A 13,347-nucleotide genomic window follows, 5' to 3' on the forward strand; every position below is an offset into this window, starting at 1 on the left:
TCAAGAGGGCCGTTACTTTGAGCTACTGGCTCAAAGGTGCGTAGGTGTTACTGTGCAGTTTACACAGGTCCAGCCAGGTGTGCTTTCAGATCTGTTCAATTTAATGGCAAATATCTTTAAAAAAAAAACAAACAAACATGTAATTGTGTGTTGAAATGAAGAGAGTTGTGCTCGTAGGATAAAGAAGAGAAAAGCAATGAAGAGATAAGAGATGGGGTGAACGAATACAAATGAGAAAAAGAGGGAAAGATAACTGATATAGAAAAAACGATGAGGGGAGGAGATTTGGACAGCAGAGCAAGCTCAGAGGACAAAGGAGAGGTTTAGAAAGAAAGAGTCTCAGAGAATCGCGAGCGCATCCGTGACCTAGATTCTCTGGCTCTCCCTGGATCCGTCTCCCTCATGAATGTTTGATTACGCCTCCAACAATAGCAGTATTTACGCCAAGCGCTTTTTAATTTACAATTCGTCTGGGCTGGAGGTGGGGGAGAAAAGATGGGGGAAAAAAATCCAATTCATTTAACGCGCGATGAACTGATTTGAGAACTCTCACCTCAGCGACAATTTCAGTCTTTTAAGACCAGACGGTGGTATAATTAGTGCACACTGAAGATGTTTCTGACGTGCAAAAACACTCTCATACCCCTGAATGAGGTTGTCTCACACACTAACGCACAAAAAAAAATTTCACTCTAGCTTGTGTTCCCCCATCTTTATTTAGAAATTAAAAGAGAAAAACCAGACACAGCCAAGCAGAATCCTGAATTAATGTGGGTTTGATACAACGTGTGCATCATAATTCCATCACACACACACACCCCCAAAAGAAAAAAAACAAACAAGAAAAAAACACGTCAAACCAGCACATCATCTGTCACCATGGCCACTGACAAACGTCTGTTGATGTTGCCATGGCTACCACTCTGGGAAATTAAGCCAGGCGCTTTGCGTACCACCGCCATGAACGAGGTGAAGAGAGAGAGAGAGAGATGGGAGCCACAGACACCATCAGGCAGCAAAATGGCGGCAATATTAAACACTCTGGGCTGAGCCAACATTCATCAGAGCAGACAACAAAGGATGCTGGCAACCACATATGACTTGTCTCTTTCTGTGCACCGTCCATGTGTTCTAAGGCTTTCTCTTTTATTTTTAGTACACATACACAGACTTTGTGTACATTTGTGTGTGTGAACACACACACACACACAGGGGCACAGAGGCAGCAGCAGTTAATCCCATTCCAGTAACCAGAGAGAACTGGTTCAGAGTCGGTAATCTCCAAAAAGCCTGGTTTTTGGAAGCTGCATGACAGCCGGTTCCAAGTAGAACAATCTAGGCAGGCGGCTCATCGGTCCAGGACCATAAAAGAGGGACAAGCATTTTAGACAAAGTTACTACGAGTTTCAAACGTTGGCAAAAATATAAACAGTGCAGATGTTTTAGTTTTATTATTTACTGACTGGACAAGTGTTAGCTGACTCACCTTGTTATGGCAACAGAAAAGCTACGGATGCCACGGCAGACAATAACCCTGAAGACCAAATCTGACTGCAAACCCTCAGTATTGATTTTCATCATATTGTAAAGGAAATACTGCATGGTGTGTCCTTGATAATCTTTATAGCCACTTCTTCTTTCTATGCTGGGACCTTTGTATTAAAAGGAAGAAACTGATGAATAACCAAGAATATCTGCCTTGTGTATAACAGAAATACTATACTATAGCTAATTGTGCTTGCACTTACATTGAAACTATTCTGAAATTATTCCTAGATTAAGCCTATTTTTCTGACTTCTATTTCTCCCCCACCACCCAGCAGTATGGCCTTCCCCCTCTCCCTGCCAGAGGCCTAGTCCCCCCCATCACCATAGTGTGACTTGCTCTGCAGACCGGATCATTCTGTCTACCCCCTGCACCACAGTTGCCACAGAAACCCCATGGATGCGTGTGTGTGAGCGTGTGCGGTATTGCTGGGGGATTGGTTGCCGGGGGCTAGATGCTTTCCAATCAAACCTGTTACTGGGGTGCGGGTCGCCCACCGCCCTCCTCCCAAAAGCCTCATCCTCCTCTTCTCCTCATATTCCTCCACACCCCCTCCTTTGGGAAAATCAGAGAAAGAGAGAGTGGAAGATGGAGGGTGCCGCCTGTTGGGGCAGAGAGTGTAATCATGTGCAGGTGACGTTTGTAAAGCTTGGTGCAGACTGAACGTATTATTTTTCACGCTGTTTATTGTTGATATATAAACAATTACTGTGAAAGCGTATCTTTGTGCTTCTGATATGGGTTTATCCAGCTATCGCTGTATTCATGGCCCCTAAATCCTTTAGCAATCTGCACCTGTATGTTAATCAGGATCCAGCAGTTTCTTCTTGTATCCTTTTTGTCATTCACATTATCTTTATTGCTTTGAGAGTCTATCTTGAGACAGAATCTCAAGACAGACTTTGTCTGAACACACAAATTGTTATCTATGCCATTCTAGATTCGGCTGTACGTTCACCGATATCGCTTTGTCAAGTCTCTTGAAGTCTCTCTCAGGTTTCCTTTCTGCCCCTTATTTATTCCTACCCATCTTCCCATTAGCTCTGACAGGCAGTGTTGTTTCTGCAGCATCAGTTTTTTTGTCCTAAAATAGCATCAAGATGAGTTTGAGGTTACTCATCTCTGGGCTGGATAAACTTGACATTCGAAAGATCCAGCAAACAACTGGACTTTTCTGAACCACTGACAAATTCAAAATCCTCAAATCAAACTCAAATCCTCACGACAGCAGCAAATGTCTGTTTTTGTTTTACCAGCAGAAGCATATAGTTCAGGTAAAAGCATCTGGAAAAACCCACTCTAACAATGCCAAAGTAGAAAATTGCTTTAAAGAAAATAAATACTGGAGTATTGATTCTTTACACTATTGATTCATCCAAGAGCCTGATCTTATTAAGAGAGAATAACCCAGACCCAGTAGTTTCCAAGTTTGCTGAGGCTTTAAGATGTTTGATAGAGCTGCTTAACCCTTAGCATTCTGAATGTCATTCTGTAGCATTCAACATTTGCTAAATTAGCCTTAGAAAGAGGACGAAGACCTTCGTCTTCTGAAGTAGGAGAACCATTAAGTGAGGTAGTTAAAGCACCTGATCCGGGTCGCTTCTATTCAGATATTTGCAGAGCACATCCCGCCAAGAGGAGAATGTGAAATAGACCTAAAATGTGTTGGAAGGATTTTATGGTCTTCTGAACAGTCCAAGGTCGTAAAAGCCTCAGCAAGTGAAACTCTGCGATCAAGTCAGATTAACAGAGGACATTTTGGACTAAATGACTTGAGTGGCATTAGTCCAGTATTGTCCCCATGGGGCCAATAAAAAGGACTGTATCTACCAATGTCTCCCTCTTTTCTTACTGTGTCCCTTGTTCTGTTTATCTGATTCTCTTTTGCTTACATTGCCAGTTCTTCCACCATCAGTGTGTGTTGCTTTTGGTCTCAGTTTCTTCTTTTGTCTTTCTTTTCTTTTATCCCTCCCTAACCACACGCGCTCCAAATCACTTCTTACTCACTGCTACCGTTTTTAGATACCATATCTTGTCTTAATCTACTCCTGAATTAGAGCAGAGTCAGTATCCCAGAGAGGGGAAAAAAATATAAAGGGAAACTGTAGGAGATGCCATTTGCAACAAAAGATATCTTAATGAGATGATTTATGTCTTGCAGAGATAAAAAAGGGACTCTACTGATCTTAAATGAAAAGTATAAGTCATTTAAAGGCATAATAGAAAAAGAAATATATACAGTGACACATGCAATGATGGAATACATTTCAAATTTGTATTCTTGTGCAAACCTGCCAATCTCCTGAGGAAAGCAGCTATTGCCAAATTGACGGATGCAGCAGACACGACAGATGACGAGCGCCATCCATACTCCACCCTCACAGCTCCTCTCCTGGTGAGATGACGCAGGAGATAATTGCATTGTTTCTCAACATGTCGTCTGTTCGCTCCGTCACAATCAGACACCTGGCACCGTCGCCCGCTCCCCTGACATTCGGGCTGGCTCTGTTGCCAGGACGGTCACATTGAGACAATGTTCCAATGCCTCAAATGTTTCTGCGCTTGAAACGAGATATATGCATTCAGCACATGAAACGTTTTTTTTTGTTTTTTTTTCCTACTTGTCTGGTATTAAATTAGCCACAGCATTCCCTATTAACCAGTTAAGAAAACTAAAATTATTTATATTTGCTGAACACCAGAGTAATGAGGGGGAGAATTTATGTTTTGCTTCCTCCAATTATAGAAGTTTACATACAGTAAGATTATTATGCCTTTAAGCAGTTCTAGAGGGCAAGGATGATGCCATGGATTTGTAAATTTCACTTGAATTAATTGTATTTAAAATAAACACCTTAAACAAATGTCTTCCTTGTGCCACATCATGGAAATATCAAAAGACTTTCTCCAAAGACTTAAGCATTAAAGTGTAGAAGTTAAGGTGCCATTATGTTAGTGAATTTCTCTCCAAACTGAAACTGTCACACCTTTAGCCGTGCACAGCCTCAAATCGCACAGACTCATATCGCTATGATTTTGTGATGTGAATATTATGACAACTTCAATTGTTGATACAAAGGGGATGCCTGGGCTGATAATCGTCAACCAGAGGTGTTAGAATGTAATGGATGATCAATAAATGCATGTAAAATATCATTCCTTCAGTGAGGCTGATATGCTTTAGCCTAACAGTGCTGCAGGCCTTGTAATTTGATTTGATCCGAGCTCAACGATGGGTCCTCCAGAGGCAAACTGTGAGCCTGCTGTGCTAGACAGCTCTAAATGCCAGACCAAGACGTCGAGGAACACCAAATTAATTCTAAGAACTGGATGATTAAATTGCCTGTCATCTGTCACTCTAAACTCAGCAAAAGGCTTTCTTGCAATTTACCAGATTCAGACCGCAAATACTTTGTACAGTACAACCCACACATATGATGATGCATTTTAAACCACATCTGTCTTCAAAATCTGCTTCTAAAGAGCAGGAATTTAGTTAGTTGGATCAATAGCTCTCCAGTTTTTTGTTGGTGTTTTGACGTTTTTGGGGGATTTCACTGCTTTTCCATCCAGCACTGTGTCCAATGGGTGATTCAAAGTAAGGAGTATTTTCAGAAAGTCAAAAAAAAGATCTTCTAGCTATTAGTTATTTTGTAGAGCACCTTACAGTTTTGATATAAAACCATAATTTTCCATCTGTCTAATTATGTTACCCTTTGTAATGTCCACAGAAATTGGAATAGTTTTATTTATGAGTTGTTTTTCAAATCAAAAACCTTCTAGTTTTATTTATGAGTTGTTTTTCAAATCAAAAACCTTCTTTTAAAAATGCTCCGGTACTCAATAAAATAAATAAGCAAAACATATGCAGTCAAGGTTCAAAGAAAAGTTTAAAAATGAACTTAGGAAAACCACTGGTCAACAACTTTTTGGAAAACAATAAATCCAACAAGATTATAAAAAAGTCTGTCTTATGAGGAGGAACATGTAAAGTAAATAGGGATGATTCAAGACTTTTCTGCAGTGTATCTTGTAAACCCCACTAGTTTTTTTTTTCTACTTATAAATCAGTTCCGATTTAGCTGTTAAATTCAAAAGGAAAGCTCGCTAACTTTTGTTGTTGTAGTAAGATTTTTCAAGTTACAGCATGAAACTGAAAGGGTCAGCTTCACAATGTTTTAGTTGAAGGACCTGAAAGAAACGAGGTGAAAAAGTGTTAGTGCACCCTGGAGGTGATGTGACCTATGTCTTTAAAGCGCCTATGTCTTCAGGCAGTGCACGCAGTAAGAGTGAACCTGAAGGTGTATGAAAATAAAAAAATGAAGGCTGGATAAGAGGAGCAGACAAACTCCCAGAAAACAGACTCATTAGTCTCCCCTAAAGGCCTGAAAGGGACAAATATCACTAAAAGGCTTCTGCCTTTCTAGTTGTTTGGCAGCAAAACCACAAATGAATCATTGATTTTACTACATACAATGATATTCAAAATCTAGGACACCCTGTGTCAGCCTGTGTGTGTTTTCTAACAATTGTAAATCAGGATTTTACTATTGAACATCCTTACTCATATTTTTGAAGGCGGTATGCCCTGTTTAAACCTCAGTTTTGAAGTGAGAATGACCACCACGGTGAGATCAAAAAGCTGTCTGAGGTCTTCAAAAAGAAGAGTGTAGCAACTTGATATTTTGAAAAGAGATTTAAAGAGATATCTGAAGGTGTTTGGAAAATACCTGGAGATTTGTAGAACTATCACCCAGTGCTCCAGAGAAGAAATTAAAAAATGGAAAGAATGTCGACACCACCGTGGTATGGACTTTAAACAGCTATCCATCGACTCCCTCCATTATTGCTGCATGCAAATATCAGAGAAGGCAGACAGCAGAAATGTCAATACAGCTCTATGGGATTTACTTTCCATACTATAATAAAACTTCTACTGCTCCAAGTACAGAAAGTGTGTGCTATAGAAAATTCTGATACATTTCTTGCTGTATTTACAATATTAAAAATACCTCTTTATTATACACCTTCATTAATGTACTTACCTTTCTAAGACAATTCCCTTATATGCCCATTTATCTAAAGTTACTAATTTGCATCATACCTACATGTATATCAACTTTATGTGCTATATTAAAATAATCGCTGAAAACATTTGCTTTTTAAGAAATCGTTAATAAATTTAGGCAGTAACAGGTTTTAAATGTACTCTTACACTTAAAGCGAAGAAATCACTTTATTAAAATACTCACAATGATACATGTTCTTGTCAGTTAACATGTGGTTGTAATGGTGTCATTTTTATTCTGTTTTGAAGGTTGTTTTTTTTTACATTATACAATAAACCATTGGTTTAGTCCTCATGATGTAGCTCATTGTAAATGTACAAGGATTGTTTCTTTTTACTGTGTTTTCTCTCCTTTTAAGTTGTATTGTCATTTTCTTCCCACCACACAAATCCAATGTTCTCCACCACACACACACTCTACCCTCTCCCGTCAACTTGAGCTCAACAGTCTGGGGTGCCAAGCTGTTTTCACTGAGTGCCCATTTGTAGATTATTCACTAAGAAATCATGTGGCACAATTGAATTACCCCGGTTTATAGAGACTGCTGAGGCATCTCAGGAATGTACTTTTTAACCATCCAATTGTAGCTAAAATATCCATGAACCTTGTAAACAAAGAGACCTTTTTCTGTTGCCCCAGCCCTGGGGCATTTCTGTACAAAGATGGCATTTGGTTCAGATGAGCATTTTTGCATTGAGGTTTTTTTTCTATAATACATTACATTTTTGTAGAGCTGTATGTATATATGTGTGTATGTATGTTGAATGTAACCCATACATTAGCACTGGAAATAAACTGAAAATAAATAATCTGGAAATAATAATCAGTCCTTACACTGAAAAAGTTGGCAGATATGAGGCTGGTATTCAATCTTTTATCTTTCAAATAGTCTTTTAAAGAAAATGAACATGTCCAAATCACAGTAATCGAGAATCTATCCTTATTTTGTGAGATTCATCTGTTCTAATGGATGCACTTCAAACTGTCCTTTGCTGCGGGACTTTCTGTTACCTTTAACGTCATATGTGTTGTGTTTAAGATTCAACTGCACTGATGACTTGGAAGGCAAATGCCATTAGGCAGGTGTTGAGCAAATGTGTTGTTGATGTAAATAACTACAAGAGACAAAGTTTGTGCTACAGATGAGTTGTGTCAGCTGCTTTGGGAATGTTGTCTTTTGCAAGAAGCAATGTTTACTTTTTGGTGGCCTTTTTTTAAATGTGCAAAGTCCACCAAAGAACTATAGACTCCCAAATGAAATACCAGCATCATCTTAACACACCAGTATGGGAATGGTTCTACTGTTAAACCCTTTTGACACTATTGAATATCTGGATTTTGCTTCAAAAGTCAAAGAAGACATGGAGTTATAGAAAAAGAATGTTCCTATCCTTGGAATGAATTTAACACTCTAGCATACATGATTGAATTTCTAACGAAGCTGGGCTTCATAAACAACTACGCCATAATGGGTCATAATAGGGTTTCCACCAACTTTTAGACCATTGTTTCTGTGGTCTGCAATGACTTTTTCCTCTTCCTGTCGACCAACCACAATATTGTGACAAAACAGATTTTTCCAAGAAGAGAAAAGATGAGGAAGTGGATAGGGAATGCCAGGTAGTTTTAATTCTACAAACAATGCGTAACTAATTTACCAAAGGGGCACTGTAAACCTGGCAAAAGCTCCCAGAATAACATGTAACATGTAACATGTTGGCCCATGCAACTAATTTTCAACATGATCGGCCCCACCTTGCGCATTCAAACGTCTAACCTGGTGTCTGCACACTCTTATTAAAACGCTGACAACATCTGGAAACATACTACAAGCTGCAGTCTGAGAATCTGACAGAGACCATCGCTGTCGTTGTATTTATGTTGTCCCTCAAACTCAGAGAGCTACTGCCCAGACTCACCAGAGCAGCCTGCTGCACATAGAGGTAGCAGGTGGCTGTGCTGAATTTAACTGCACCCTAAATCAAAGGTTTATTTGTTTATTTAAGGATCCCCATTGGTCTCAACCACAGTAGAGACTATTCATCCTGGGGTTCACACCAAACATTGCAATTCAATCGTCCTGTTACATACCTCACAAAAAAAGGTGATTTATTTATAAGTTTAATTTATAATGCGCCAACATGCAAAATTGTGCTCACCGTTATTAATTTGACATCTCGGTGCAGCTGTTTAAGGTGAACATATACACCATTATCAGTACCAGCTGGTGTTCAGGGAAAAAAAGAAGTCAGAAGATTCCCGCTCTGCTCTGCTGCCGCCAAAGAAGTCTGGGACAATGTTATGTTTTTGGTTCTTTCTATACTGCATAACAGATTTCTGTGCAGGTTGTTGGTGTCTGCAGTGAGAATAGCTAATAAGTCCTATAAGATGCTGTGAAGACTTCTCTCACGTGTTTCTATGACGTCACAGTGAATAGTCGACATTGACTCGGTTTTCATCATACAGCCGTGATATTACGTTGACCACAATTGTGCATATTGAAACATCATAACATGTAGGTAATTCATACCATGCATAACCGCGACTCAAATACTGTGCAAATGGCCCAGCAATAACATCTAGTGCAATATGAATGCTTCACTCTACTCAAGATACTAAATGCATGAAACTGAAACTTCATTTTCTGTCTAATTAATTTGGCTAAGAATTAGCTAGCCACTTGGAGTGCCATATGAAACAGTGTTATACCACACGTACTATAAATAAAGACTATTATCCTCAAAGCAGTTAATCATAACATTTTCTCAGATTGTTATTCATAAAAAAATAATACTCCTGCTTCACAGTTACACTCTACATTGTTTTGGTCTGTGATATAAAATCCCAAAAACACACATTTGAACTTGTGGTTGTTATGTGAAAAAGTCCAAAGGCATTAACACTTTAGCAAGGCATTGTCTTTCTGTAACAGCCGTTATGTTGTCATGACTCCAATGAATCATGGATGATCTGTGCAATGAAATGTTGACTGAATCCATGTAGTCTGTATTAAAGTGACAAACCTACCATTACATGAATGTTCACACCTCCACAAATCAACAAATCTAAAAAAAGGAGAGCGCACAAAAGAGAAGTGTGCATGTTTTTCAACGTGTGGGTGTTGTTCCCCAGACTTTTTATTACTTAGCCATTTAAACCTTCGCAGAATGACAAATTTATATTCATAGTACTGCCATTGAAATAAATACCAAGTCTTTAAAAGGTTAATGAAATAGCCCATCCACTCTCCCACTGCCGTCTCCAGTGCCCGACCTACTGCAGGCTGCCTTGGCAACACAAATTCAGTTGATTTATGCTTCAGATAATTAGGAGCAAAGATGACAGAGCCCAGAGGTGTGAACACAAACACTCACACTCATTAATATATGCAGTCATAAACACACACTGCTACAAAAACTCATTACCTAGTGGTTTTCATTCTTAGATTTAATGTCCCCTCCAAATCTGGCAAGCCCAATGATCGTCCTTCATTGTCATTCCGACTGGCAATTTGGCTGCCTTTCACTGCAGATACACTTTCTCACGTTACACGCACATATTTGCCACTCCTGACATGAGAGTTCCTGCACCCCCATTACTGTGCAGAAAGAAGCAGTGTCCCTTTGTGGGGATGAGGCGGAGCGAGGAGGTTTTTCTACTTCATCACTCAGTTTTCTGACGCTAGCTAATCCTGATTGGAGGCTCCTTATTACCTCAGGGTCCTACTGAGAGTGTGAAACTAATCCAGCCAAATGGGTTTCATCAAGTAAAATGGGAAGGTAATGATACCTCTGGCACTCAGGGCCTCCAACTGTCTCCTTCACTAATTCTTTCTTTCCCTTTTCATCTTCTTCTTGCCCTGTTTTGGGTAAGTTTCGGGTTCCTGCTGGACATGGGTGGGGCCTCTCAAAGTGTTTTGAGTAACAGTCCTTTTCTACTTATGGTATGGTACACCCATGAAAACGCTACAACTAATGGGTTTAGGGCAAAGGAGAACTGAAAAGTATAATCCTTCGAGCTGTCAACCGGTAACCTCCTTCTGTACTCCCCATAGGGGCTTTCTAGAGGGAATAACCAATAGAGTGAGTTTCAGCACTCAAATCTGCAGACATATAAACACACTCACAGCTGACATCACCAGATGGATGATGGGGGCCCCGAGAGGTTGGGGGCCAGTTTATCTTAAATGAAAACACATACACACTCTTACCTGAGGCACCTTCAAAGCCCCATACACACAGTGCTGCAGCACATAAAAGCTGGAAATCTGCAACATCAACTGTAAGACTGATGCATGAAATGTTCCTTGTCCCTTTGGGTTTTTCATCCTTTCACTCTTTCTTTCTTCTACATCCTGCAGCAAAACCTGCTATTTACAATTTATTAAACAATAAAATTTTAATGTATTTTCTGTGAAAGACAAACCAAAAATTACACATAACGTGAAACAGAAGGGGAAAGAAACATGGTTTTCAAGACCCAGTACAGATAAAAATCATTATAGTTTGGTGTGCATTGGTGTTCAACCCCCCTAAGTACATTGTAGATACATACATTGTAGACCCACCTTTCACTACGGATACACCTGTTATTTCTTTGGGGATTTGTCTCTGCCGGGTTTGCACAACTGGGGATTAAAACGTTTATTCTTTTTTGCAAAGTAGCTCAATCTCTACTGGATGGAGAGCAATGGTAAAAACGTGCTTTTAAGAATCCATCGATTGTTGTATTTTAGATCTGAACTTTGACCGGGCCATTCTGGATACTTTGATTTGAAAATGATGCTATCAGGGTTTGGGCCATCCTTCCAACAAATTCCCACCAATTAGTTGTGGATCTCTGCAGCTCCTCCAGAGTTACCATGAGCCACGTGGCTGATTCTGTGATTAATAGTCTCTTTATCTGGCCTGTCAGTCAAGGTGAATGTTTTGGTATTGTAGCTGTGCCACACCCTTTCCATATTCAGATGATGGATGGAACAATGCTCTGTAAGATGCTCAAAGATTGGGGTATTGTATTATAACTTCACATGGGTGACATCTACACATCTTTCTCCAACACCTCTCCAGTGGTGTTAAGACTAACTTTTTTATGCTGAAATTAAATAATATAGACACCATTTATTAAGAAACTGACTTTGGGGGTTATTCCAAATAGAAGGTACATATTTCAGGCTTGTATTGGTAGTAAAATATTTTGAAAACCATTTTCCTTCCACTTATGCACCAACTGAAGTTGGTCTATCTCTTGCAAGCTCAATGAAACCCAAACATTTGCGGTTATAAAAGGTTTACATTTTATGGAGTGCAAATACTCGTGCAAAAGAACGCAGCTCATCTTTAGAAAATGGCTGGGAGTATTTTACTGAGCTCAAGAAAGACCTAAAGAGGAACAGGGACATTATGTTTGGTCATTAAGACGAACAATTACGATTCACTGTACTTTTAAGGGTAAAAATTGGTTTGTCAATGTGACCATCTCTTTGGCTTCCAGGAATAGAGACTAAAAGCAAACCTGATCAATTTTTATCCTATTCATCAATCTGTTACCATCTAAAGATCCACCCTCTTAAACTGCCACCGCCACCATCGACATGCTGTGTTTGAGTTCACAGGCAGAATTGCTGCGTAAAACATCAAAACACCTCTCGCACAGTTCATGTTTTACACTACAACCGCAACACTCAAAGCCAAATTAGTCTTCTCAGCAAAAACCTCAGCCTCATTGCTCCTCAACTGTTTTACATTGCTGAAGACTTGATGCTCAACAGGGAAAAAATGGTGTGAGGGCTTCAGTTCCAAAGCCGAACATCACAATAAACTTCCACACCCCAAACTCTGGTTTCTTGCCAAACCTCAGATATTTCCCTTTTGTCGACAAGACACTTTTCATTCCAGCACTTCCTCCCCCTTTTACTGCGCCCCTCTCCCCTGTTCTCTCTCCTCACTCTGAAAATATCCATCCCCATGTGTGCAGCTCTGCATGCATATTGAAAACTTGGATTAGGAGTTATCACAGATGTTTTGTTGGACGTCCAGGCCGTGGCTGAGGCTGCTCTTTAACGCATTCTCGTCGCATATGGAAGTGTTTACATCAGGGCGAAACAAAAACTGTTTTAGGGGTCGGAGCCTCTCGAGGCCACAGGATCGAATGTGGGATGGTTGCAGGGGGAAAAAAAAATCAATTATATTTTTGAGGCTCACACAAAAATCATTGAATTATGGTAAAGTCAAACTTCCCCTCTGACCGCACCTTTAACTCACATATGTTTTATATTAGAGCCCCCATCAACTAATTCCTGTCCTCCTCTTTTTCCATTTGGAATAGCGGCCACCTGGAATGCATTCTTGCATGACCAACACGATGACAAAACTGAGAAATCAAAGTTTAATTTCACCCTGAAGCATGTCGTTTTTGGTCACGTCCCTTCATACATTTGCTTGCCTGAGTAATAAAAAAAGGGATGCTCATCTCTTAGCCTGCTCCTTGTCATTGAATCAAAGCTTTCGTTTGGTTTTTGGAACAACTCTGAACTCATCTTTGATATCTGGATTCCGTCAAACATGAATGAGAATTTCAAGCTGGCTTACGAGCCCATGCTTTCCATTAGACATCAGCTGGACCCACAATAGCCAGCTGGCCACATGTTTCTCCTTGGACTGCCTTGTCTCATCTCTGTTTCTCAATACTAGTACAGAGCTGGATGGATTGGAGCAACTGGGCTGGCTCTCC

Source organism: Poecilia reticulata, chromosome 22, assembly GCF_904066995.2.
Source record: "Poecilia reticulata chromosome 22, P_reticulata-male-v2, whole genome shotgun sequence".
Lineage (NCBI taxonomy): Eukaryota > Metazoa > Chordata > Actinopteri > Cyprinodontiformes > Poeciliidae > Poecilia > Poecilia reticulata.